The sequence below is a fragment of the Gorilla gorilla genome, chromosome 3 (assembly GCF_029281585.2).
Source record: "Gorilla gorilla gorilla isolate KB3781 chromosome 3, NHGRI_mGorGor1-v2.1_pri, whole genome shotgun sequence".
Lineage (NCBI taxonomy): Eukaryota > Metazoa > Chordata > Mammalia > Primates > Hominidae > Gorilla > Gorilla gorilla.
Genome location: NC_073227.2, coordinates 51,476,153 through 51,503,799, shown reverse-complemented (window position 1 = coordinate 51,503,799; position 27,647 = coordinate 51,476,153). Strand labels below are relative to the sequence as shown.

Here is a 27,647-nt window from a genome sequence, read left to right as displayed (position 1 = left end):
GGGACAATCCCTATGCGATTACTACACAGGTATTATTAGTTTAAGATCCTAGTGGTTTCCATCCAATGTGGGACTTTTCTAGCAGGCAGGCTTTGCTCTAGAGCTTTATCATGCTTTAACATTTTTGGTCAGGTCTGCATCTTGATCTGATGGCTCTCCTTGCCTAATTATATTTCTTTTTCTTTCTCTTCACAGTTAGTAATTCCTGTGAATCTTTTGCATTGCTTACTACTTCTAAGCTTCTAGCGCCCAGAGAATCCAATCAGCTCAGGAATTAAATTCAAATGTTTTTCCAACGACATTATTGCATTTGAAGAATGAAATACTATTTTTCCAAAACAAAATATGCTTACCAAAACACCTAACTTAACAACTGCTTGAGTACAACTTCAATTTTTCCCCAACATGGGTGAAACTATTTTGCCTGTCTAATTTATATCTGCACATATTATTTATGACTGATCATTTCCCATTACTGGTCTCTTTCTATTTTAGTAGGTGAATGAATATGGATGGATAGATTCATGACCAAAAATTATATAGCATAGTAATACTGTTAGTTATGCTATTGGGTTTTAAAGTACAGATTTTAAAAATAGTATCATTAAATTATATCTTAAGATATTTAAGTTGAATTAGAGGGAGATAAATTTCAGTGGGAATCAGTGAGAAATCAAGCTTCGCAGATGACACAGGATTGGGAATCTCTGACATTTATGCACAATAACAGCTGACAGAGCGAATCATGTTACCTCACTCACATTAGAGAGTATGAATATAATTTTGTCTTGTTTTATTTCTATCCTTGAAGTGTGTTGTATAATATTTCTTTGGCAGTAAAGATAAGAAGCAGAGATTAAAACCATTCTATAAAGAAAACTTCAGTGCATGTGCCAGAGTAATCCATAAATATAATAACTTATTAAATGAATGATCTCTCTGAAATATCTATAAATATGTTTTTCAATTGAATGTTTTCATACTTGGATTTATTATAAATTCATTAAGGGAGCTTACAGAATGAATGAATTTCTTTGGCGAATTCTCTTGGAAAATTAATAGTCAACTCAATTTACTACTAGTATGTTGAATTTTCTTAAGATAAGAAAATCATGTATATTCAAATATCCTCCGTGAGCACATGTTTTTCTCTCTCTTTTTTTTTTATTTTTTCTTTTGAGAATGAAGTTTCGCTTTTTTGTCTAGGCTGGAATGCAGTGGCATGATCTCAGCTCACTGCAACCTCCACCTTCCAGTTTCAAGCTCTTCTCCTGCCTCAGCCTCCCAAGTAGCTGGGATTACAGGCACCTGCCATCACATCCAGCTAATTTTTAGTAGAGACTGGGTTTCACCATGTTGGCCAGGCTGGTCTCGAACTACTGACCTCATGATCCACCCACCTTGGCCTCCCAAAGTGCTGGGATTACTGATGCTATACATAGCTACAAAAACCAACATACACCAAAATTAAAATATTGGGAAAAAGCCAATCTTAGATTGTCTGGCATTGAGGAAATAATTCTGCTTCTAGAAAAAAAATGTACTTATAAAAACATAAGTGGAGTGCTTACATGTATAAACAGCATAAAATGAGGAACAACAACAAAAACATAATAATTTGTATGACAACTTTCCTCTAAAGAGATCAAAGTGCTCTCCAGGGCATTACCTCATCTAACCTTAACTTCCTCCCTGCTTGAAAAGTTAACAATTCAACATCTATTACATTTCATTAATTCCCAGCTCCCTCTATTTTTCCTGAAGTAGAAAAGCTTAAATCAGACAATACCTTTACAAGCTTGCTTCAAAGTTGAATCTAAAATATGGACATTATTATTACTACCACAAGCTCTAAGATCACATATTTTTAAGACAAGAATCCCTAAAATATCAATCTGTTCTAGATATAATTACAAACAGTTGCAGGAAAATCATGAATTTTTCAATTCAGACAAACAGCTTTAAATCAGGCTGCAATCCAGAAATTTAAATAACTGGTGATTTAACCTACTACATAAATAGTTCAGGTTTACAAAAAATGGCTCCTTTCTCAGGAATCTCTTAATCTAAGACATAAAAATTGCTATTCTTGCCTCTATAGTCTCCAACCAATAGGCAGCCTTTCTTTTAAAATGAAAGTTATAGAATGTTTACATGGAATTTATGTTACAGGCAGTAAGGTATTATATATCTGTGTGTTTATGTATGTATGTGTGTGTGTACACACATACACACACACATACACACATATATACCTTATAATATATATGTTTGGAACACATACACATTATATGTGTGTATGTGTGGATTAAATGTGTTTTGGAGATGGGACAATTGAAAGGTAATTAGGTCATAAAGGTGGATACCTCATGAATGGAATTAATGCACTTATGAAAACAGGCCAGAGAGCTAACTAGATCTTTTTCTGCCATGTGAGAATACAACAAGAAGTTAGCATTCTGCATCCCAGAAGAGGACACTCACTATAACCCAACTGTGCTACATCCTGATCCTGATCTCAGATTTCCAGTTCCCAGTACTGTGAGAAATAATTTGCTGTTGTTTATAATTCATCCAGTCTATGGTCATTTGTTTTAACAGCCCAAACTGAAATAGACAATATGACATTAGAAAGTTAGGAACCAGACTTTCCTTTCCTTGTGATCTTATGATATTCATCTATTTTTTTTCCTCCAACATGCTAATCATAAATCTGATGCAGGGTATTTGTACTTGCTCTTCCTTCTGCCTGGATCTCTCCTTCCCCAGAATTCACAGAGGTCTCCCTCACCTTTACTTTATTCAGGCATCTGCTGAAAAATCACCTCCTTTAAACACTTATCTGAACGACAGATATTTAAGTAAGAACCTACATCTCCACCCACCAGCCTCCAAAACTTGCAGTCCTTTCTTTTTCATGTATAGCATTCGACAGTCTGACAATACATTATTTATATCTCTGTTGTATTCATTTATCATTTATCACTGGTCTCTCCCCCTGAAATTCATATGCCATAAAGGCAGGTAAGGTTATTCACTGCTGTGTTTAGAGCAATGTTTGGTCCATAATATTGACTCAATATATATTTGATGAGCAAATGAATTAATGAATTCATCTAAACAAAACATCTGCTATTTTCTCTCTTGAAAATATTCACCTAGTTAATAATAAAAGGATTATTAATTAGCTTAGACATTACTATTCAGAATCTTTTCAAATAAGTTGGCTTCTCAATATAAGATTTTTAGGAAGCAAACAGGATGTGTTATACGTAAAATATAACATAAATGACTAACAAATACACATTATAAGGTATTTTACAATGTCACTGGAATGATATTGTTTTGCAGAATTCAGCCCTGGAAGAAATGGTCAATTCTATCATTATAATATTCCCCTATAACAATGAGATTTAACTTTTTGGGTAACAAAATATCTTAGAGTTAATAAAACTATAAAAATTATTTCCTGCAAAATGTGTTTAAGCAAATATCTTTTTTTTTTTTTTTTTTCAGACGGAGTCTCGCTCTGTCGCCCAGGCTGGAGTGCATTGGCGCGAGCTCTGCTCACTGCAAGCTCCGCCTCCCGGGTTCACGCCATCCTGCCTCGGCCTGGCCTCTCAGAGTAGATGGGACCACAGGCGGCCGCCACCATGCCGGGCTAATTTTTTGTATTTTCAGTAGAGACGGGGTTTCACCGTGGTCTCGATCTCCTGACCTCGTGATCCGCCCACCTCTGCCTCCCAAAGTGCTGGGATTACAAGCGTGAGCCATCGCGCCCAGCCGCAAATATCTTAAAATACGATATATTCAATTTCATTGAGACTGGATGTAAGACTAAGAACTGCAGCCATAGACCAAGAGCATTTAGTGTTAGAAAGCGGTTTTAGAATCCTCCAGTCAAAATCCCTCATTTTAAAAGTGAATAAATAGAACCATAGAGAGTTAACATGGCTTGTGGAAGGACACACAGCTGCTAAGTGGTAGATCAATATTTTAACAGAACATGAAAACTTAGTGCTTTTTCAATAACATATATGCTAAAAAGACTTTCAAAAACAAAATTTCTGACACAACAGCTTGCATACGTTATGAAGTCACTTGAATATCTCTGATGAAATAAAATGGTAAATGCCACAAGAAAGTTCCACTAGGTCTTGTACTTCATACTTATTTTTCCAAAATGCTTTATAAATACTTTTTTTCACCACTCCAACCGTCTATGTATATTTCTTCAATGTCTTTTAAAATCCTCTCAATAAAGTATATCATCATATATGCCAAATAAATATTTTCTTAAACTAATATGTCCATTTTTTAATATTTAATGAAAGTAAAATTTTTGACAAAGGCATGCTACACTATTATTTCTTATCCTGATTTGTTGGAGAAAATTTGTATGTACATTTTCTCATTTTTAGGCTTTTATTTATATTTTTATGTACATAATTTTTTATATATGCCTTTGGGAATATTAATTTTTCAATGGAGAAAAAATGTACAGTGAAAATTTTAAGAGTTGATTGAAATAAAGCCTTGTTTGAGTGAAAGCCTTTTTTGACTTCTCTTCCAGCAACAGTATGAGAGCTTTTCCCATGTTCACTGATTCAACTATGACAGAATGTCTATATAGTATACATTTTCCATAGATTTTTTAAATTCATTTAAAAAACTGTTTCTTTTTTAGCATCCCCCCTAATTATTCTAGACAACACGTAAGTGTGGCTAACAGTTTTGGTGGCAAAATATGTAAGAAGAGAACAGATATCCCATAGGGAAACTACTCAATAGAAATGTAAAATATGATAAGTAGAGTAAATTATCAGAAAGAATGCTAACCTAATAACATTGTTACAAATTTAATTATGAATGAGTCATAATTGCTTCAGTGCAATAATTTCCTAAGCACAGGTAAGATAAGAAATACATTAATTGACCTTTTCTCTTTAAGCAGTTCTTGAATTATAAAGTGATATATCAAAGAGATGGTGCTGCAAGACATATATGAAGTTTTGGTGAAGATTTGAGAAAATGTAGTACTGTCCTAGAAATAGCTAATAGCAGAAGAGTAAAGAAAAATATCCATAATACTCTAGAATAAAAATTTTAGGTAATAGCTAGTTAATTTGGGACATAGAAGAGAACAAAAGAGGTAAAACCATGTGAAAATGTTTATCAATTAAAAATTAAAATATTTAAATACACTTTTATAGTGTGATATAAAATGAAATAATAAGTTAAAATGATGAAACAACGTCCAAATATATACATTATTATGATGAATGCAAATGGACTAAATTTAAAAGTTAAAAGATAAAAATTCACAAATTGGATAAAATGAATGCAAATTCCAGAAATTCACTGTTTACAAGAGGCATGAAAAAGCATAAAATCAAAAAATTTTAAAGAACTGGGAAAAGACACATGAAGCAAATGTTAACTCCAAGATAATGTTTCAGTTTAGTATCATATACAATAACAATAAGATTAAAAGGTAAAGATATAAACCTACAGAAATGACACTAAGATGTTAATTATAAAGAAAAATCAATTTTATACTGTAAACTACTTATGCAATAAGCTCAAAACATGAAGCAAGACTTGATAGAACTATAGAGAAAAACTGACAAATCTACCATTATAAATTATTTCTCTATTATTCATAAGTCAAAAATTTAGCAATAATATAGCAAGGGCGTAGAATATATAAAAACAAAGTGACAATTTAATCTAATGAAAACATTTAGTCATGCCTATATCCTGAATGGTATTGCCTAGGTTTTCTTCTAGGTTTTTTATGGTTTTAGGTCTTACATTTAAGTCTATAATCCATCTTGAGTTAATTTTTGTATAAAGTGTAAGGAAGGGATCCAGTTTCAGTTTTCCACATATGGCTAGTCAGTTTTCCCAACACCATTTATTAAATAGGTAATCCTTTCCCTATTGCTTGTTTTTGTCAGGTTTGTCAAAGATCAGATGGTTGTAGATGTGTGGTGTTATTTCTGAGGCATCTGTTCTGTTCCAGTGGTCTATATATCTGTTTTGGTACCAGAACCATGCTGTTTTGTTTACTGTAGCTTTATAGTATAGTTTGAAGTCAAGTAGTGTGATGCCTCCAGCTTTATTCTTTTTGCTTAGGATTGTCTTGGATACACGGGCTCTTTTTTAGTTCCATGTGAAATTTAAAGTAGTTTTTTCTAATTCTGTGAAGAAAGTCAGTGGTAGCTTGATGGGGATAAGCTTGAATCTATAAATTACTTTGGGCAGTATGGCCATTTTCATGATACTGATTCTTAATTAAACTAAAGAGCTTCTGCACAGCAAAAGAAGCTATCATCAGAGTGAACAGGCAACCTACAGAATGGGAGAAAATTTTTGCAATCTATCTATCTGATAAAGGGCTAATATCCAGAATCTACAAGGAACTTAAACAAATTTACAAGAAAAATAAAAAACAACCCATCAAAACTGGGTAAAGGATATGAACAGACACTTCTTAAAAGAAGACATGTATACGGCCAATAAACATGGAAAAAGCTCATCATCACTGTTCATTAGAGAAATGTAAATCAAAACCACAATGAGATACAATCTCATGCCAGTTAGAACGGTGATCATTAAAAAGTCAGGAAACAACAGATGCTGGAGAGGATGTGTAGAAATAGGAATGCTTTTGCACTGTTGCTGGGAGTATAAATTAGTTCAACCATTGTGGAAGACAGTGTGACGATTCCCTGTGATCTACAACCAGAGATACCATTTGACCCAGCAATCCATTACTGGATATATACACAAAGGATTATAAATCATGCTACTATAAAGACACGTGCACACATATGTTTCTCACAGCACTATTCACAATAACAAAGACTTGGAACCAAACCAAATACCCATCAATGATAGACTGGATAAAGAAAATGTGGCACATATACACCATGGAATACTATGCAGCCATAAAAAAGAATGAGTTCATGTCCTTTGCAGGAACATGCATGAAGCTAGAAACCATCATTCTTAGCAAACTAACACAGGAACAGAAAGCCAAACACTGCATGTTCTCACTTATAAGTGGGAGTTGAACAATGAGAACACATGGACACCTGGAGGGGAACATCACACACCTGGGCCTTTTAGTGGGTACAGGGCTGGGGGAAGGATAGCATTAGGAGAAATACCTAATGTAGATGATGGGTTGATGGGTGTAGCAAACTACCATGGCACACATATACCTATATATCAAACTTGCATGTTCTGCACATGTATCCCAGAACTTAAACTATAGTAATAATAAAAAAAGAAAGTCAGGAGGTAACATTTAAGCTGAGACCCATTAGATGACAAGAATCCAACTATGCTGAAAGTCACAGAAATAGTATGTTCAGGCAAAAGTGTCAACATGTGAACAGGCCAGATAGCAGAGCTTGCTGTATTTCTCTCCAGAGAAAATATGTATATATGTGTGACTGTATTTGTGTGCACACATAGGTTGGTAAACATCTATATAACTAAAGCTATCTCAAATGGCATAATATAAATGCATGGGCTCTGGAATTAAACAGCCCAGGGGCAAATCCTGCTGCTTACAATTAGCAGCAAAGGATGTTCTGCAATTCACTTAACTCTTAGTTTCAACACTTTCTTCTGTTAAGTGAGGCTTGTTATATACATGCAGCAGGACTTTTGTGGGGGTTAAATGTGGTTATGTATGTTAAGTATCTAGCAATATAGTAGAATACTATATAATGTGAAAAAAAAGAAAATATTTAGAGTTCTCTGTCCAGCAATTAGAGTGAATATGCATCTTTATTAACACTCATGGAACATTTACAATAATGGGTTATTTACAAGATAAAATTCCTCAAAACATAAATAATAGTTGCCAAAAATATAATCTTTCACTATAATACAGCAGTTATAATTAGCAAAAAGATAAATTTTAAATCATATATTTGGAAAGAAAAAATACATGTTACATAACTAAAGAATAAATCATAATTAAATAATGTAAAAAATGGAGCAAATAGTAGAATGCATTAAAATTACACTGTAAACAGCACATATGTGGGGTTTGAGATGTAATAATAGTTGTGCATTATGGAGAAATTTGTAGTCTTGCATGACTATATTGAAAAGACAAAAATTAATATAATGAGCTTAGTGTCCATCATTAATTAGTAGAAAAAATCCAGAATGAACCCAAATGAATGGAATGATAGATTTAAGAATATTACCAGAGATTAATAAGCTACAAAATAAAGATACTATACAAAAAACAACAAAGCCAAAAGCTTCTTCATTGTAAAAGCTGACAATATCAACAAATCTATGGCAGTGCTTCTCAAGAGAAGAGAAAAAAAGTAATAAAAACTATTTTGAATAAAAATAGATACATATATAGGCAAAAGATATTAGACAATAATAATAGAACATCAATAACAGTATACCAAATGGTTTTAAAATGTAGATAAAAGGCACAAATTTCTTGAGAAATTCTTTCTACTAAAAAGGCTCTACAAGAATGAAAAGATTGAAGATTTCTATAATAATTAAAGAAACTGATGTCAGGATAAAGTTTTTCTGCATAGAAAACATCAGGCCCAGAAAGTTTCATAAGAAAATTCTATTAACCTTTCAAGGAACAGATTATCCCAATTCTATTTAAACTTTTCCAGAGAGTAGGATAAAAAGGAAATTTTCTTCAATTCATTCCAAGAAGCCAGCATAAACCTGATACACATATTATCCTAAATGTAGAAATTTTAGAAGACTTATTATCATAAAGATATCAATTTGCTACAAATTGACCTGTACATTTCATGAAATTCCAAGAAAAATCATATCTTTTAATGAATTTTAGAATTATTATAAAATTTACATGAAGAGCTATAATTCTAAGAAAACAGAATACATCCAAAGAATAACCAAAGGGGAATTGTCATATAAGATTTTAAGCTTTTCTGTGAAGATATAGTTTATAAGTTGACTGAAAAGAGAGAGAGAAAGAGAGAGGAGCCAATTAACTGACCTACCCATGTAGGAAACTTTTGTATATGTTAGAACTGTCAGTTCAGATAAGCGCTAAAAGAAAAACTTTTCAATTAGTGGAGTTGGAAAAAAATGGTTTTCTTAAAGAACATAGCATTAAATCCTATCATCACTATATATTATAATCAACTCCAGATGCATTACGGAGTTATGTATCTAAACTCTTAGTAGAAAACAACTTAAAAATTGGGGAATAAAAATATGCATGGCTTTCAATCTGTGTATTTATATTTAAATAACATCTCTTCTAAAGACCATAAAATTTAGTATTAAATTTATTCAGCCTGGCAATCAATGCATGATATAATTTTGCCGAGTCCACACCCAAATCTCATCTTGAATTGTAGTTCCCATAATCCCCACGTGTTAACAAGAGGGACCAGGTGGAGATAATTGAATCATGGGGGTGGTTTCCCACATCCTGTTCTCATGATAGTGAGTTCGTTTTCATGAACTCTGATGGTTTTCCCAAGCACTCATTCTCCTTCCTGCTGCCCTGTGAAGACGGAGTGTTTGCTTCCCCTTTAGCCATAATTGTAAGTTTCGTGAGGCCTCTCCAACCATGCTGAACTGAGTCAGTTAAACCTCTTTTCTTTATAAATTATCCAGTCTCGAGTATGTCTTTATTAGCAGTGTGAGAATGAACGAATATAATAAATTGGTACCGCAAAGAGTGGGTGCTGCTATAAAGACACTCGAAAATGTGGAAGTGACTTTGGAACTGATTAACAGGCTCTATAAATCACCCAGTCTCAGGTATTTCTTCATAGCAGCATGAGAACAGACTAGTACACTGCCTTTAAATTAGAGTGCTTAATCCATTTACATTTAATGGAATTAAATGTCCTCATGTGTCCTCTTCTCTGTGTCAGTGTCTCCCTGGTATCTCTTCCTCCTCTTATAAGTATACCCATCATATTGGATTAAGACACCACTCATGATCTCATTTGACCTTCATTGCATTTTCTAAGGTCCCATTCTCCAAATATAGACAATTTAGAGTTTAGGGCATCAATATATGAATATGAATTTTGGTGGTCACAATTCCATCCATAACACTGTTCTCCACTTCTGTCGTTTTTCATCATATCTTCATTTTATTGTTTAGTCATAAGTGTATTTTCTTGAAATTGTAATACATATCCCTAACTTATCAAATTCTACCTGAGACTAATATTATGCCACTTAACATATTATCTAGGAAACATGCAACAATATAATTCCATTGACTACTCAGTTGTTTTGATTATTGATGTTACATATTTTGTTTCTCCTATGCATTAAAAAAACCCAAAATACATTATAGAATATTTTATTTATTTATTTATTTATTTTTCATTATTTTTCCCATCACTTTGAGGATTGTTCTTTTCTTTGTGTTACAAACAATCCAATTATATCCTTTTCATTATTTAAAACTCGACAGTAAATTATTGTTGATTGTAGTCACCCTATTGTGCTATCAAGTACTACATCTTATGCATTCTATGTAACTATATTTTCACACCCATTAACCACCCACCCCACCCCACCCATTACACTTTCCAGCCTCTGGTAATCATTATTCTGCTCTCTATTTCCATGAGTTTAATTGTTTTAATTTTTAACTCCGACAAATAAATAAGAACATGCAAAATTTGTGCTTCTCTGCCTGGCATGTTTTTGCCTAACATATTGTCCTCCAGTTTCATCTATGTTGTTGCAAATGACAGGAACTCATTCTTTTTTATAGCTGAATAATAATCTATTGTGTATATGAATATTTTTATTTATTTAAACTGACAATTATTTTATAAAATAAATTAAGAAAACACAAAGTAGTCTTTAACGCGAGCCTGCATATTTACCATATCTGGTGCTCTTTATTCCTTCTTCTACATTTGCATTTCCTTCTTGTATTCTTTTTCTTCATCCCTGAACAATTTTCCTTAGTGTCTGTTTTAGTACATGTCTGCTGGCTATATACCTTCATACCTTTCATTTATCTAAAAATACGTTTATTTGGTCCTGATTTTTAAAATATAATCTTAATAGATATAAAATTCCATGTTTAAAATTTGTTGTTTTCTGCCTTCTGACTTACATATTTTTTGATAATAAGACTATTATCATTCTTATAATTATTCCTCTTCATACTATGTATTTTTTCTCCTGGATGCCATTAACACGTTCTTTTGGTTTCCAGTGATTTAACTATAATGGCCTTGTTGGGGTTTTCCTTGTTATATTTCCACTAAGTATTTGTTGTTACATCAGTAGGTTGAGATTTTTTATTCTCCCATTCTTTTCTTCTAAGCCTTTAATTACACTTAAGATAGATTTGTTGATATTTTCTTATAGGTTAGTGATACTCACTTTACACTTTTTATTCTTTTTACCCTCTGTCTTCCTGTTTTAATTTAGATAAATTTTATGTTAGTTTATTGATTTTTTTTTCTGCAATGTGCTTTTACCCCAATGCAATACTTTTTAAAATGTCAGGTATTTTATTTTTCATTTCTAGAATTCATAATTTATTCATATTTTATTTACATCCATTATTATTTGCTAAGCCTAAAGAAAATGGGAATTTTCCTCTCCATGTTTTTCAAGTTGTTAACGCAGTAGCAAAAGATTTTCACATAGTTCCATATCTTAGCTAGAAGGGTTAGTGCACAAATGTATATGCCTGGGAAGATATTTTAAGGGCTAATGGCTTCAGGAACACCCTCCCCAATAAACTAACTAAATAAATAAAAATAATAAATTATTCTGAAAAAAACAATAACATTAAAATAATTCAAACTGAACAAAATCTGTACTCTGAGATTTTTTTCTAAATTTTAAACTTAATGTATTTAAAGCTTTCGATAAACAGACTTTTAAAACCTCACAAGTACCCTCTTAAATTACTATCTCTACATATTTATATATATATAATTCTATATATAATATATATATTTTACCAACCTTCTAAAGAGAACTCAACTACTATCAGAAATACTTGTCTCAGTACATGCCAATGTTTAAAGTTAAACTAGTTTCTATAAATTAAAAATATATATTGAGCAAATTGTTTTTAAATAATGAAAAAAGAAATACAAGTAGTTTATTTCTTATGATTCATGTATTATAATGTTTCAGAATTACATAAGTTGCCATTAACTAAGAAATTTATCTGCTATTTTAGAGACACTTGCTAAGGTGGGAAGTTTAATCCCTGAAATAGATAAACATCAATGTAAGAAAAATTTTCCTTTTAGTATTTCTCAAATCAGTTATATCCCATTGTCATAAGAGCATTGAGGATGTGGTGCAAACATTTAGTGCTGTGGGATTACAAATGTGGAGTAATTAGCACCAAAGATTGAAGGAGAGATGGATTTTGGAAGGCTTCTATACTTGGATCACTGATTATCAAAATTTCTGGGACATCAGAGTTATCCCGGAATTATCCAGACCCAGGAATCAGACTGTGGTAGCAAGTCCTGACATTTATCTTTTAATGTGTCTTCCAATTGGTTATGCTAATCACCCAGGTTACGCTAATCAACCAGGTTTGGAAATACTGAATCAGATGTCATTTGAGCTGAATTCTGAAGAATGCATAAACAAGCACAGAACAAATTAGTGATAACTTGCTTTTAAGAAAGAGAGACGAACACTAAGATATGGCCATATTTTAAAAGAAAAAAGGACACCAGTTAGGCTTTGTAATTTACAAGAGTGAGTCTGCCAAGAATATAAGAATGGACAAGAGTGAGAGAAGAGAAGAGAGACACTTGATTAGGGAGTTTATTTAGATAGGCCAGTAGAGAACTAATGAGAATTTGAGCTATGACAAGTAGAGAATCTGGGTGACTTACAGATGTAGCTGTTCTCTCATAGTGTAGCAATGCATTTTTATTTGACAGTATCTTCGGTGCTTTTTGAACAGAGAAACATTGTGTAATCTTTAACTTGGCTCCCTTAGAAAGAAAACCTCTTCTTAGGTAATGCCTTTGTAACTGGCTTACAGGGTCCTCAGGTCTGTGCTTTTTCTCTTCTGAGAAAAGGTCCTATTTTTGTCACACAAGTAAGTGGTAAGTGTCTCAAATTAGATCTAATGTAAGGAGTAACATCTTGACTCTGTGGCTGATTTAAGATAAGGGCACAAGGCCCATGAAGGGCCAAACTACCTGCTTCCCTTTTTATCTGTGATTGATAGTTGGAAGAATATGAGCAGGGGTTCTGTTGTGTTACTCACTACATTAAGACAGCCCACTTACATTAGGAAAGAATAAGGCCAACACAGAGAGAAGCAGAAACATAGACAAACCTGTTAATACTATATTTCTTTTTCCTAGTCTTCCCCAAAACAACCTACAAATCTGCACTGAACAAAGTTTCTAAATATGAGCAAAAAATGTCCCATTTGATTATACCAGAATACATAGCTTAAGTTTTTCTCTAACACAGTAAAGAAGTCCAACACCTCCCATTACCACTGTCAAGCCCACTCTTAAAACTTGCCGCATCTCCCCAATCACCTATCTCAAGCTGCTTCTTCTTAGTGGAATCAAATCCCTACTAAGCATGGAACAGCTCTCTTTCAAGGGTGATTATCCGCCTGTCTCCTTTAGTCACAGATTACAATTGCCATTAAAATTGGAGGAGTTCAGAGGATATACAAAGGCATAAGTAATAGAAATTTGTGTAGTTTTTTTTAAAAAAAACTTCATCTTATATTTCTAGAAAAAAGACAACCTGAAAGGTTAAATGTTTGTACACGTGCCAATGCCACCCTTCTGTCATTACTAGGTGGAATGAGAATCTCTCAGGTTCTTCACTGTTTTGTTTTTGTCCTTTTCTAAAACTTGTTAGACAATAATTTGGGCCATTTTCATTCACTAACCTTCCATGTGCTTGCATAAATAAATAAACAACAACTATGATGTCTCTTTTCTAGAGGAAAAATACAAAAAAATTTCTCCTTAATTTTTATTAACTGAAAAGAAAAACAAATTGAACACTGAAAGATCTCTTGTAAAAAATAAAAATAATAAAAAAGAGGAATAAAGCCCTTTATTGTATAGTATGTAAAGAGAATTATCCGCTATGGCATTAACCTTTTAAGTAAACAAGGTCTTATAAAATAGAAGTTTATAAATTTATGATCTTTACTTTTCAATATTTTATAAGACAGATTAAAATAATGGTACTAATAATATATGTAGTATATGCCTTTAAAATTTGTCAAACTTTTTATAACTGCTCATGCATCTTTTTCTTTCTTACATTACAGGATTAAACAATTAAGCTTTCTCCATGGTAGAGTTCAACCTAATGGTATAATAGAACTAGCTAAACCTAGTACATTGAACATCAAAATATAGACTTTTTCACAATAATTCATCTGCTTTGATGAATTAGAGAAAATTCAATATTATCCTTGTAATAACTCAGTCATTTTCATTGTTAAATCTTTTTGCCTGTGTAGGTGAAAAGGACATGAAGTAATGGATAATGTGCTTGGAATTCAGCACACTATAACCTGCCTTTTTTTCAGCCTCAGCCCTACAAAAGATTTCAAGGACTTAATTGTTACATTGAATATAGATTATGAAGGAGCTTTATTTTGTTAAAAATAATTTTGGCTTCATTAAAATATGAATGTTTTTCCAGCATTGTTATGCATGTGAGTAACATCCATTATAGTGACCAGTGGCCATTCATTTTGGGAGAAAGGGGATTGTGGATCAACAGATTGTTGATCAACTAGATTGTGGATCAACTAGATTGTCATCTTCACCTACTCAGTAAATCTTCACTGGGTTCCCAACATGTGAAAAGGCTCTAAAACACTGTTAACTCTAATTTCTTGTAATTAGTAGAAGAAATATTAATATTAAATGGTAAATTTTTCACCAATATCAGAGTAGTATTTTTTGTTGAGTTCATTTGCTGCTACTTACACCTACCTCATTGTTAGAAAAATATTTTTTAAAGACTGTCAGTTCTCTTGTTCCCATAAGCTTGGATTAAGGAAGAAAAATTAGTCTAACAAAAATAAGAATGTAATGACATTTTGAAAGTTTTCACATGATTTGGGGATATATCATCAAATTGAAGGGCTGTTAAATTAAATAAGGCTTCTTTTAGCTGCATTTGTTTAGGCTCCTTAAGCCAAAATGTCAGAGGTGTTTGAACGAGAGCAACTCCATCTTGAAGAGGGGCTGGATAAAATAAGGCAAAGGCCTACTGGGTTTCATTCCCAGTAGGTTAAGGCATTCTTAGTTACAGGATGAGATAGGAGGTCTGCACAAGATATAGGTCATAAAGACCTTGCTGATAAAACAGATTGCAGTAAAGAATCTGGCCAAATCCCACCAAAACTAAGATGGCATTGAGAGTGACCTCTCATCATCCTCACTGCTACACTCCAACCAGTGCCATGACAGTTTACAACTGCCATGGCAATGTCAGGAAGTTACCATATATGGCCTAAAAAGAGGAGGTCCGAATAATCCACCACTTGTTTAGCATGAAATAACTATCAAGAAATACCCATAAAAACGGGCAACCAGCCCTTGGGGCTGCTCTGTCTATGGAGTAGCCATTCTTTTATTCCTTTACTTTCTTAATAAACTTGCTTTCACTTTACTCAGAAGACTCACCCTCAATTTTTTTTTTTTTTGCATGAGATCCAAGTACCCTCTTTTGGGAGTCTCAATCAGGATCCCTTTCCTGTACCAATCCATTGTAAAATTCAATCTGATTACTGCTAAGCATACATATGCCCAGTAGCAGAGACGTGACTATGCAGTTTCTGTTAACGATTCTTTTTAAAACACAGTGGCTTATAAATAATTGTATTCTTAATTTCAAGGTCTTTATTACTATTCTTTTAATTAATATATGTGTGTGTTTATATATGTGTACATACTATATAGGTATATATTCTTTATTATGTATATACTCTGACAACTAATTTGTATTTTTCTTTTTTCATATTAATGATCTTCAAAACCAATTTTAAAAAGAATTATAGTTAAAATATCATTAAGCTAAAATGATAAATTATCAGTTTGATTATCTAACTCATGAGATATTTTAAAAAATACATTTCTGGAATCAAAAGAGAAACCAAAATGTAACTTGAGACAAACAAAAATGGAAACACAATATATCAAAGTTTATGGGATGCAGCAAGAGAAGTTGTAAGGTTAAAATTTATAGAGATAAATGCCTACATTAAAAAAAAATCTCAAATACACAACCTAACTTTAACCTAAGGGGATTATAAAAAGAAAAACAAACTAAGCCTAAAGTTAGCAGAAAAAATAAAATAGTGATTAGAGCAGAAATAAAGACTAGAAAAAGTAAAAATATCAATGAAACTAGGAGTTTATTTTTAAAACCATGAATGAAATTTACAAACATTTAGCTAGACTAAGGAAGATAAATACAAGATAAATACAAAAAACTCAAATAAAAATATAATAAAAGAGGAGATAATACAACAGACGCCACAGAAATGCAAAGGATTATAAGAGACAATTATAAACAATTACATGCCAACAAATTGGATAACCTAGAGGAAATCGATAAATTCCTAGAAACATGCAATACATCAAGACTGAATCGCAACAAAATAGCAAACCTAAACAGAAAAATAAGTAAGGAGACAGATATAGAATAAAAAACCTACCAACCAAGAAAAGCCAAGAACCAGATGGCTTCATGGGTGAATTCTACCACACATTTAAAGAATAGTTAGTACAAATTTTTCTCAAACTCTTCCTAAAATTTGCAGCATAGGAACCCTTCTAAATTCATTTTATGGGGCCAGGATTACCCTCATACCAAAGTGAGATAAGTACACTATACAAAAAGAAAATTACACACCAATATTCCTAATGATCCATGGGATGCAAGGATGATTCAACAATGCCAAATCAACAAATGTCATATACTACATCAATAGCATAAGGAGTGTGAATTATATAATCATCTTAATAGATGCTGAGAAATCATTTGACAAAATTTAAGATGGTTTCATAATAAAAACTCTCAGAAGATAAGGTAGACAAGAAATGTACCTCAACATAACAAAGGCCATTTATGACAAATTTGCTATTAATACCATGTCCAACTGTGAAAAGTTGAAAGCTTTTCCTCTAAGATAAGGAACAAGACAAGAGTGCCTGCTCTCACCATGACTTCTGTTAACAGAGTACTGGAAATCCTATCCAGAGCAATTAGGCAAGAAATAGAATTAAAAATCATCCAAATGTATTTTTTAAATAGTTAAATTGTTTCTGTTTTGAGATGACATAGTCTTATATACAGAAAATTATCAGGACTTAACCAAAACTCTGTTAGAAATAATTTTTAGAAAATACAGGATACAAAAATCAACATGCAGGAGAAAGGCAGAGGAAGATGGCAGGATAGAATGCTCTAGTTTTCCCCACCCCACAAAGACACCGATTTAATAACTATCTACACAGAAAAAAAAATACATTCATAAAAAACAAATCTAGATGAGCCTTCATGGTACCTAGTTTCAACTTTATATCACTGAAAGAGCCACCGAAAAGATGGAAAAAACAATCCTGAATCACTGACATGAACCTCTCCCTGACACCTTAGCAGCAACTGTGTGTTGTGTATAGTCTCTGCATGCTGCAGGAGGGAAAAAACAGCAATTGTGAGGCATTGAACTCAGTACTGTCCTATTACAGCAGAAAGAAAAAATGAACGAAACTCACCTAAAACCTACCCAGAAACAGCCCTAGCCAGAAGGGAATCATGGATCCCAGTGGTCATAACTTGAGTTCCCACAAATCTTACCACCTAGGGCTACAGTGCTCTGTCCCAAAGTAAACTTGAAAGGCAGTCTAGACCATTAGGACTGCAATTCTCAGGCCATGTCCTAGTGTTGAACTAGGCCCAGAGACAATAGATGATAAGAGCCCATGACATACTAAGATGCTGGCTGGGGATGCCAAGGGAGTGCTGGCATGAGCCCCTCCACTAAACACAGGCTGCACATTCACTAGTTTCAAAAAAGACCTCTTGCTTCCCCTTTAAAAGAGGAGAGGGAAGAGCGGGAAGGACTTTGTCTTGCATCTTGGATACCAGGTCAGCCACAACAGGGTAGGGCACCAGTCAGCATCCTGAGGCCACCATTCTCGGTCTTAGCTAAACACCCTGGGCCAGAAGGAAACCCACAGCCTTGAAGAAAAGGACCCAAGCATAGCAGCATTCATTACTGCTAATTGGCAAGTCCTTGGGCCATGAATAATCAGCAGAAAAACCCAGGTATTACATGGCGGGCTTTTGTTGACCTTGAGACTTGCTGGCTTCAGGTGAACTCAATACATTGTCAGCTGTGTTGACTATAAGGCAAAGCTTCTGCTTAAGAAAAGGAGAGGGAAAAGGAAAGAGAAGTTTGTCTTGCACCTTAGATACCAGCACAGCCACAAGGGAGTAGAGCGATCAACAGACTCTTGAGGTCCCTGATACCAGGACTTGATTCTGTGATAGCATTTCTGGACCTTCTCTGAACCAGAGGAGTGCCTATTGCCCTGAAGGGTGAGCAGCAAGCCAGGCAGCATTCACTACAAGCTGACTTAAGAGTCCTTGGATCTTAAGGGAATATTATGGTGGTCTGGCAGTACTCCTCTTGGCCTGTTTGAGGCTTTCCCACATTTCAAAAAGGGAAGGGAGAGTAGGAAGTACAGTGACTTGTGGTCTGAGTTCCAGCTCAGCTGCAGTACAATAGAATACCAGGTAGACTTTTAAAGTTTTTGACCCTAGTCCCTATCTCCTGGATGACACCTCTGGACCCACCTGGGGCCTGAGGGACCTTGTTGCCCTAAACAGAAGAACACAGGCCTGGCTGGCTTTGCCACTGGCTGATTATAGAGTCCCAGGGCCTTGAATGAACATAGGTAGTAGGCAGGAAGTGATGACAGCAGACCTTGGGTGAGACTCAGTGATGTGCTGTCTTCTGGTCTCACCCAGCATAGTCATAGTGGTAGTGGCCACAGGAGTGCTTGTGTCACTCCACTCCCAGCTTTATGTGGCTCAAAAGAGAGGGAAAGAGTCTGTTTGTTTGGGAGAATGTAAGAGAAGAGAACAAGAGGCTCTGTTTGGTAATCCAGAGAATTCAGCTGAATCTTGTGCAAAACCATCAAGGCAGTATCTCAAGACTATCAAAGCTTAAAGAACCACAGTGTTGCTGGGCTTGAGGTGTCCCCTAAAGCAGATATAGCTAAGAACACAACACCCAAGTTGTTTCAGATATGTGAAAACCTTCCCAAGCAGAGTGGTTACAAATATGCCCATACAGTGAATACTACAATAAATACCTAACTCTTCAATGCTTGGTTAGATGCCAAAGAACATCTACTAGCATCAACACCATCCAGAAAAACATGACCTCACCAAGTGAACTAAATGAGGCAATAACAACCAATCCTGGAGAAACAGAGATATGTGATTTTTCAGACAGAGGATTCAAAATAGCTATGTTGAGGAAACTCAAATAAATTCAAGATAACACAGAAGAAATTCAGAATTCTATCAGTTAAATTTAACAAAGACATCGAAATAATTTAAAAGAATCAAGCAGAAATTCTGGGGCTGAAAAATATAATTGGTGTACTGAAGAATGTATCAGAGTCCATTAATAGCAGAATTGATCAAGCAGAAGAAAGAATTAGTGAGCTTGAAGATTGGTTATCTGAAAATATACAGTCAGAGGAGACAAAAGAAAAAAAAAACCAATGAAGCACTTCTACAGGGTCTAGAAAATAGCCTCAAAAGGACAAATCTGAAAGGTATTGACCTTAAAGAGGAGATAGAAAATGAGATGGGATAGAAAGTTTATTCAAAAGGTTAATAATAACAGAACTTCCCAAACCTAGAGAAAGTTATCAATATCCAAGTATAAGGAGGTTACAGAACACCAAGCAGATTTAAATCAAACAAGACTACCTCAACACATTTAATAAGCAAACTCTCAAAGGTCAGGGATAATAAAAGGATTCTAAAAGCAGAAGGAGAAAAAAATTAAATAACATGCAAAGAAGCTCCAATACATTTGGCAGCAGACTTTTCAGTGAAAACCTTACAATCTATGAGAGAGTGGCATGACATATTTAAAGTGCTGAAGAAAAAAAAAACAACTTTTACCCTAGAATAGTAGATCAAGAAAAAATATCCTTCAACCATGAAGGAAAACCAAAGAATTTTGCAGACAAATAAAAGCTGATGGATTTAATCAATACCAGACTTGTCCTACAAGAAATGCTAAAGGGGGTACTTCAATCAGAAAGAAAAGGATATTAATGAGGAATAATATCACTTGAAAATACAAAACTTATTTGTAATAGTAAGTACACAGAAAACCATGGAATACCATAACACTGTAACTGTGGTGTGTAAGCTACTCTTATCCATAGTAGAAAGACTAAATGTTGAACCAATAAAAAAAAAAGTACAATAACTTTTCAAGACATAGTACAACAGATATAAATAGAAACAACAAAAAGTTAAAAAGTGAGGGGACAAAGTTAAGGCAAAGAGTTTTTTTACTAGTTTTCTTTTTGCATGCTTATTTGCTTGTTTATGCAAACAGTGTTAAGTTGTTATCAGCTTAAAATAATGTGTCATAAGATAGTATTTATAAACCTCATGGTAAACTGAAACCAAATAACATACAATGGAGACCCCGAAAATAAAAAGCAAAGAGCTAAATCATATCACCAGAGAAAATCATCTTCAGTAAAGGAAGACAGGAGGAGAGAAAGAAGGAGGAGGAGACCACAAAATGACCAGAAAACAAGTAACAAAATAGCTTGAGCAAGTCCTTGCTTATCAATAATAAGATTGAAAGTAAATGGACAAAACTCTCCAATCAAAAGACAGGCTGGCTGAAAGGAGGAAAAAAGAAGACCCCTTGATTTGTTGCCCACAAGAAAGAGTTTACCTATAAAGAAACACATAAACTGAAAATAAAGGAATCGAAAAATATTCCATAACAATGGAAAACAGAAAGGAGTAAGAGTCACTATACTTATATCAGAGAACATAGACTTTAAGACGAAAAGTACAAGAGGAGACAAAGAAGTTCACTATATAATGATAAAAGGGTCAATACAGAAAGAGGATATAACAATTTTAAATACATATGCACCAACACTGGAGCACTCAGATACACAATGCAAATATGATTAGTGCTAAAGAGAGAGATAAGCCTCAGTACAATAATAAATGCATTGGACACATCTTCTAGAGAGAGAATCAACAAAGAAAGCTCAGACTTAATCTGCACTATAGGCCAAATGGATCAAATGGATATTTACAGAACATTGCATCAAATAGCTGCAGAATACCCATTCTTTTCCTCAGCACATGGATTATTCTCAAGGATAGACCATATGTTAGGTCACAAAACAAGTCTTAAAACATTCAAAATATTGCAGTAATATCAAGCATCTTCTTTGATCACAACGGAAATTAACTAGAAATTAGTAACAAGAAGGAATTTTGAAAACTATACAAATACATGAAAATTAAACCATATGCTTCTAAATGACAAGTGGGTCAATGAAGAAATTCAAAAGGAAATTGAAAATTTCTTATTAAAACAAATGATAATGAAAATACAAGGAACTAAAACCTATGGGATACAGCCAAAACAGTACTAAGAGGAAAGTTTACAGCTGTAAGTGCCATATCATAAAAGAGGAAAAACTTCAAATAATCTAATAATGCATCTTAAGGAACTAGAAAAGTAGGATCAAACCAAACCCAAAATTACTAGAAGAAAAGAAATAATAAAGATAAGATCAGAAAAAAATAAAATTGAAATGAAAATAACAATACAAAGTATCAATGAAAAAAGAAATTGGTGTTTTGAAAAGTTAAACAAAACTGAACAAACCTTTAGCCAGACTAAGAAAAAAAGAGAGAGGGTCCAAGTAAATGTTTGGGGTGATCCAACCCAACACCAGGACGTGGGTGTGACGAAGTCCAGCACAGTCAAAGGAATGAGAAAAGACAAGAGAGAAAGTGGGACCAGGGGGCCAACGCTAGTATGGAGGCTGCGAAGTCCCCAAGCTCTGGGAGCCCACGCTATTTATTGGTGATCAAACAAAGAAACAGGTGGTAAGGATGTGTGGGTTGAAAGGAAGTGGTGTATCAAGTGAATGAGCTACAGCTGTGATGGTTTAGCATTTTCTTTGAAACATATGGCTACTTGAGATAATGGGAGTGCTAGGAGTAAGGAGGCAGCAAGTCTAGCAGACATGCAAGCCCTGCCTCAGTTTCTCTCCCAACACTCAGCTTTTCTCCCAACATGGCCCCCTTTTCTTTTTTGTAAAACCACCACAGCTATCATTGTTTGTTCTCGACCGTGGCTTTCTCTCCAGCAGCAGCTTCCGCATCCGCAGACCAAAAGGAGACAGTACAAGCACATAATTATTATAACAAAATCTGCAAGTGTAGAGCTTCCAATGACCTTAATCCACTTAAGAGGACTGATTGTAGACAACCCATCGCCTGTCTTGTTCAAAATATCAGTTCCGGGGAGCAGGGCTAAGTGAGCCCGAGAGGCTTCAGAAACCTGCTCTTTTAGTTTCTCAGTATCGAGGGTGAGATTTTCATCTCTGCCCTCCAGATGGCGATTAAGAGTAACATAACACAACTTTGAATCCAAAAGATCCTCTTTTTTTTTTTGCTTAAATTAATTGAGCAAGGCAATTGCAGGCTGTGCAGCCCTTAATTGCCGATTGGTGATCCAGCTTCATTTTTCTTAGCCCTTATTTAAAATACAGTTGCTGTGGTTTGAATGCTTCTTACATATTTCCCCTTTCCCTTTTACAAGAGGACCCTTAGTTCTAGGGTTCCAGAAGGATGAAGGTCTGTCTTCCGTAACTTCTTCAAGCTGAATGGCGGCAATGATATCCCTGCCTACCTATTAGGATCTCTTGTATTCAGGGTAGAGAGGAGTTCAGTCAGAAAGCATTGGTCCGTGAAGCATCTATTGTACCTCTGAATCCCAGCAAAAGGTAAAACCCTGGCACTCCAGCAGTTTCTCAGCTTCCTGTGTGGTTTTTTTAATCCGTCCCCATGTTATGGGGGTTGATGTCAGTGTGACTCCAGTCAGTCCTCATTCCATCTTCGCATTCAGATTCAACTGGCTCATGGCTCATACTGGGGGAACTCAGTCCATGGTTGGGATCCATGGGTCCCTTCAGTCTCCCATACCATGGTCATACACATCTTGAGGGCACCCACATGGTTTGTTCATCTCCTGCAAAAACACAAGCATACCCTCACCCCCGTGTTAGTAAACCTACTGAAACAGAAGCAAAGGTTTTTGTCTTTTTTTTCTTCTTTTTTCTGTAGCTGGGAAGCATGCCATTGCTGAAGCATTAATAACTCAGCTTCTGCCTCTTTGGTTAATTACCGCAGGGTAAAACTTACCATTAATAACAAGAAGCAGGCTTTTTCTGATTAACAGAAGGCATAGAGAAAGCAAATTGAGGCTTATCCTTCTTGTACAACAGTATAGCAAAACAGCAATCCTTAAACCTTCAATGTGCACTGTACAGGTGGGTCCACTAGATGTGGTGGCCCATGATAGGTCTTCAGATGTTTGGTGGGCACCCACACAGGCACCTTTTTGTCACCTGGAGAGACACAAGCAAATCCCCTTCCCCATATAATTATCTTTCCTTTTTCCCAGCTCTTTGTATGTGCATCCCTCCACCATACATCTTGTCTAGCCTTTTTTGTTTTCCTTTTGTCTTGTCAGGTGTTGTTCAGCTGCAGTCATGGGTTGATATTTTTGTAAATTTTAAAAATTTAATGTTAATAAAGCTAAATGCAATTGCATATGCAGTGTCTTATATTCCTGATCCCCTCCCTTTTGCTTTCATATTTTAGTTTTTAAAGTACGATTTGCTCTTTCCACTATTGACTATCCTTGTGAGTTATATGGAATACCCGTAGTATGGGTAATATTCCATTGTTGAAAAAATCTAGCCGTGGCTTTACTACAATATCCTGGTCCATTATCAGTTTTGATTCTTTTTGGGGATTCCCATAACTGAAAAGCAAGATGAGAGATGTCTTTTAACATGAGCTGTGGCTTCCCCTGTTTGACATGTGGCCCAGATAAAAAGTGAATAGGTATCTACTGGAACATGAACAAAGGACAATTTTCCAAAAGCAGAAATATGTGTTACATCCATCTGCCAGATGGAATTTAGAGATAAACCTCTAGGGTTAACTTCTGTTCCTTGATGTGGCAGATGCAGGACTTGGCAGGCAGAACAGTGTTGTACCATTTCTTTAGCTTGTTTCTGTGATAGACCATGTCTTTTTCTAAGGTCTGTGGCATTAAGATGGGTTAAAGAATGGAATGTTTGTGCATCAGCAAAGACCGTAGACACCAATGCATCTGCCCTTTGATTAAGTTTAGTTAAAGGGCCAGGGAAGTTAGTATGTGCTCTCATATGAGTGATATAGAAAGAGGAATGCCTTTGTTGCACTGCTTGCTGTAAAGAATGAAATAAAATATTAAGTAGTTCATCAGTCACACTTCAAATTAAGGCACATTCAATATTTTACATGGCTTGCACTACATAGGCTGAGTCGGAAACAATGTTTACTGGCTGTTTAAAACTTTTTAACACTGTTATCACAGCCATAAGTTCAGCCCTTTGAGCAGAAGAAAAGTCAGTTTGAAAAACTTGCTGTTGAGGTCCTGCAAATGAGGTTTTTCCGTTACTAGATAGCATTTCCTTTTCTACATTCCTTTTTTGTGTGTCCAAATTGGCCACAATTGAAACAAGAGCCTGAGAAATGGGGTATATTTTTTCCTACTTTCAATCCGGCCATAGCCTGAGCTAAAAGAGTAGCCTTATGTAAGTTACCTCCAATGCCATAGCAAGCCTTAATATATTCAGCTAATTCATTCTCTCACCCATTAAGGGGAGAGAGAGGAGGTGGCCATGCACTTAATTCAGCAGGTGGAGCCAACAGGATAGTAAAACATACTTTTTTTAGTTTTCCTTTCTTTTCTTTAATCTCCTCCGGTAGCTGTTCCTCACACTCAGAGTCTGAAGTTAGTTTAGTTTTTTACACGCATCCTCCTTTTCCTCATCTGAATCTGCCTCATCATCTGTTTGAAATGGCTCAAGAACTGCCTTTATTAGCACCCGCATTGACCAAATGGAAACTGGAATTTTTGCTCCATCTTTATAAGCCTTTTAAAAATCTCTTCCAGTTCTCTCCCATTCATCCAACTCCATAGTCCCTTTTCCGAAAACCATGGGCAAAACTGCTTTACTGTACTAAAGAGTGATGACAAATTCTGAGTACTAACTTTCATTCCCCCTCTTCATAATATATGCCTTAAGAAATTCAAATAAGCAAATTGTTTGCTTTCACTTTGTCCCATTGTTACCCTGGTTCTTCTGAGTGCTCAGTTTTCCCACCGAGCTTCTTTCAGTCATCCTCTGGTGTCCTCTGACAATGCATCCTCTGCTTTCACACACTCTAGCGTTCCTTCACCAGAGTCTTCATTGCCCCATGTTGGGTGCCAGGAATGTTGGAGTGATCGGACCCAACACCAGGCTGTGGGGGCTACGAAGTCTGGCAGAGTCAAAGGAATGAGAAAAGACAAGTTAAGAGAGAAAGTGGAACCAGGGGGCCAATGCTAGTATGGAAGTTGCGAAGATCCCAAGCTATGGGACCCCACGCTATTTATTGGTGATCAAATAAAGAAACAGTTGGTGAGGATGTGGGGGTTAAAAGGAAGTGGTGTATCAAGCAAATGAGCTACAGCTGTGGCAGTTTACCATTTTCTTTGAAACATAAGGCTACTTGAGATAATGGGAGTGCTAGAAGTAAGAAGCCAGCAAGTCTAGCAGACATGCAAGCCCTGACTCAGCTTCTCTCCCAACACTCAGCTTTTCTTCCAACATAAATAAAATCAGAAATAGTAAAAGACATTACAACTGATACTGCAGAAATTCAAAAGATCATTAGTGGCTACTATGAGCAACTCTATGCAAATAAATTGGAAAATCTAGATGAAATGGACAAATTCCTACATACAACCTACCAAGATTCAACCAGGAAGACATCCAAAATCTGAATAAACAATGAGTAAGAAGATCAAAAGTGTAATAGAAAGTCTCCCAGTAAAGAAAAGCTCAGGACCTGATGGCTTCACTACTGAATTCTATCAAACATTTTAAGGAGAATAATACCAATCCTACTAAAACTATTCTGAAAAATAGAGGAAGAAATACTTCCAAACTCATTCTGAGTCCAGTATTACCCTGATACCAAAACCAGATATACATCAAAAAAAGAAAACTACAAGGTAGTATCTCTGATGAAGATTGATGCCAACATTCTCATCAAAATACCAGCAAACTGAATTCAACAATATATTAGAAAGATCATTTATCATGACCAAATAGGATTTATACCTGGGCTACAAAAATGTTTCTACATATGCAAATCAATCAATGTGATACATCATACCAACAGAATGAAAGGGAAAAGCCATGTAATCATTTCAATACATCCTGAGAAAGCATTTGATAAAATTAAACATTCCTTCATGATAAAAGCTCTCAAAAAAAAAACTGAATACAGAAGGAATATATCTCTACATAAAAGCGATTCACAACAGATCCACAGCTAGTATCATACTTCATGGGAAAAAAACTGAAAGCTGTTCCTCTAAGATCTAGAACATGACAAGTATGCCCCCTGGCACCACTGTTATTCAGCATAGTACTGGACGTCCTAGGTAGCACAGGCAGACAAACAAAAGATATAATTGGAGAAAAACAAAGTCAAATTATCTTTGTTTGCAAATGATATGATGTGATATTTGAAAAAACAAAAAGACTCCACAAGAAAACCATTAAAACTGATAAACAAATTCAGTAATGTTGCAGGATACAAAATCGATGTACAAAAATGCATAGCTTTTCTGTCAACACTGAACAATGTGAAAAAGAAATAAAAAGGTAATCCAATTTATATTAATTGCACATACAATTAAATACATAGAAATCAACAACTAAAAAGTGAAAAATCTCTCTAATGAAATCTGTAAAACACTGATGAATGAAATTGAAGAGGACACCAAAAAATGAAAAAAAAAAAAAAAAAACTCCGTTCATGGATTGGAAGCATCAATATTGTTAAAATGTCCATACTACCCAAAACAATCTACAGATTCAGTGCAACCCTTATCAAAATACTAATGACATTCTTTACAGAATCAGAAAAAAAAATCTAAAATTTATGTAGAACCACAAAAGACCCAGAATAACCAGTATCCTAAGCAAAAAGAACAAAACTGGAGGAATCACATTAACTGACTTCATATTACTCTACTGAGCTATAGTAACCAAAACAGCATGGTACTGGCATAAAAACAGATACATAGGCCAATGAAACAGTAGCAAGCCTATAAACAAGTCCACACACCTAAAATGAATTCATTTTTGACAAAGATGCCAAGAACATTGGGGAAAGAACAGTCTCTTTAATAAATGGTTCTGGAAAAACTGGATATCCATATGCAGAAGAATGAA

At 34.8% G+C, this 27,647-nt stretch overlaps 1 long non-coding RNA gene across 1 annotated transcript in view; it reads left to right on the top strand.

Annotated features, from left to right (window-relative positions):
• Positions 1–2,433: 2,433 nt before the first annotated feature.
• The window catches only part of LOC129533243 (uncharacterized), a 34,860-nt gene continuing 9,646 nt past the window's right edge, over positions 2,434–27,647 (top strand). The window contains exon 1 of the long non-coding RNA XR_008679315.2: positions 2,434–2,541. This is a non-coding gene — a long non-coding RNA (uncharacterized lncRNA). The remainder of the gene's footprint in view (positions 2,542–27,647) is intronic.